Below are 2,405 nucleotides of genomic sequence, written 5' to 3' on the forward strand. Positions count from 1 at the left end.
AAAGGCTGATTTGCTATAAATTTAAACACTTGACATACATATGTGTCAAGTATTTGAATTTATAGTATACAAGTGTTTAAAATTATATATATGTGTATATATATATATATATATATATATATATATATATATGTTAACACATCTGTTTTCAACAATCATCCTCTAGATTTAATAAAACAATTGCATGTTAAGATTTTGGCAGTGCTCGCTTCGGCAGCACATATACTAAAATTGGAAAGATACAGAGAAGATTAGCATGGCCCCTGAGCAAGGATGACATGCAAATTCGTGAAGCGTTCCATATTTTTTAGCAGAATACAACAGTTACTAGTATGGCATCATGTAAAAATGTGGATGTGTAACTGATGTGGTTCTGCAATCTGTATTTGGGGTAAAAATGGGAGTTCATAACCCACTTGAATCTAATGTATGAAATATGATATGTCAAGAGCTTTGTAATGTTTTGAACAACCAATAAAAAAATAGAGTATATCTAAATAAAAAAAAGATTTTGGCACTAGAATATTCATTAAATTAGCAAAATAGAACATTCAGTAGTCCAAAATAACATACATCCATTCTATGTATTACTAAATTTTCATGGAAACTGGAACTATATGCCCTTTATACTCTCAATTATAAGGACTTAGAATACCTGGTGATATTTAATAAAAATATCAGGATATCTACATTTCTTGGCATTAAGAAATGTATATGTGGTAAACTTCAAAAAAGGCTCTACTAAGGTTGAGATTTTAAATTCTCTGCTTATAGCCACAGTATATGAAAAAAATACTTTAATAAAAAATATTTAGACACCAAAGAAAGCCACCCTTGGTGAATGCAACATACTCATGTTTGGGAGAAAAATGAGTGTGAAAGGGACTCACAGCATCGCAAACACACAAGTGACATTTTATTTAAATCATCAAAAAAGCAAATTTTATCATTAAGATAACAGAACTCAATTGTTACATGGTTACTTTAGGCCAACATTCTGAGGGGGGACAATAAAATTTCAAGAAAAATATATAGAGAACAGCAAGAACTTGATACTCTAACAGAAAGCTAGGGCAAGTTTAATTTAATATGAGAAACAAAATAATAATACTATGTGTCAGGCACTCTTAAAGAGTTTTGAATGTTTTCGTTTAATCTTCACAAAAATCCTATGAGAGGTATGATTATTTCTTGTAATTACTAGATTTAGAAATTGAGTCATAAAGATATGGAGTAACATGCCCAAAGACACACAGCCATAATAGGGCAGATAGATATGGGATTTAAGCCAGTCCTCTAGTTCTAGAATGTACACTTAAGCATTGTGCTATGAGACTGTACAGGAAAATATGAAAACCCTGTAAAAAATTAGGGCACAGGATGTGAATGAGCATAGAAAAAATTTTTCCTAATATAATGAATTATGAGTTGATGAAAACAGACAACTTTGGAGTCTCCTTTTGAGTATTGTTTCACACTTATTGGAAATCCATCTGCTATTACAGTACACTAATCATAAGTCTGGAATAAATTATAAGGACACACACAGAAATTCAATAAATGCTAAATGTTACAATTACGTTAATAAGGACATAGCATAAATAAAGTCATGCTATCTGAACTTATGTTCATTTATTTAATAAATATTGTTGAAGCAACCATTGAAATCCAGGCTCACGGGCATTTGATATATTTCAGTACAAACAGTACGTTTTTCAGGGGTACAGGGAATTGAACTCAGGGGCACTAAGTCAGTGAGCCACATCCCTAGCCCTATTTTGTATTTTATTTAGAGACAGGGTCTCACTGAGTTACTTAGTGCCTCCTTTTTACTGAGGCTGGCTTGAACTCAGGATCCTCCAGCCTCAGACTCCAGATCTGCTGGGATTAAAGGTGTGTGCCACCACGTCCAGCACAAATTTCACTTTTATGATCTTGTCACGTATCACCTTGTTGCAAGGTGATTTTCAAATGAATGGGGAAAAGTTAGATAATGAATATTAAGGGCCTTTTAGCATGCCAGGGTTGAGATGAGGGTTGAACTAAAACCAAAGAAAGCAAGCAAACAGAACTGAAAACCCCCTCACATAAGAAATGTTTTGATAACTTTTGAGTAAGATGATAGAGTTAGAAATAGAAAAAAAAAAAAAAAAAACTAGTCAAATTTTAGTGCAAAGACTGACAGGGAAATGTCTTCTGTATTCAAGGAACATCAATGAAACCAAAGCAGCAAAAGGATTGAGGGGAAGATAGTGAAACCAGGATCAAAGAAAGCGTAAAGCCACAGGCCATGTAGGACCTCATTCCTCATTGACCATTTTGTGGACTTAAGATTTTATTGCCCGGTGTATGGGTGCCATAGTGGGGTCTTGGCTAGAAGAGATTTAAAGAATCGCCCTCGCAAT

At 33.5% G+C, this 2,405-nt stretch overlaps 1 non-coding gene across 1 annotated transcript; it reads left to right on the top strand.

The window, feature by feature from the left end:
* The first annotated feature begins 201 nt into the window (after positions 1-201).
* LOC124078261 (U6 spliceosomal RNA) lies at positions 202-308 on the top strand. The gene has a single exon (XR_006846859.1). It is a non-coding gene; the product is annotated as a U6 spliceosomal RNA (small nuclear RNA).
* Positions 309-2,405: the final 2,097 nt, after the last annotated feature.

This window comes from Marmota monax, unplaced genomic scaffold (assembly GCF_021218885.2).
Source record: "Marmota monax isolate L192 unplaced genomic scaffold, Marmota_monax_Labrador192_F-V1.1 WCK01_AAM20220418_F8-fsc00175, whole genome shotgun sequence".
Taxonomy (NCBI): domain Eukaryota; kingdom Metazoa; phylum Chordata; class Mammalia; order Rodentia; family Sciuridae; genus Marmota; species Marmota monax.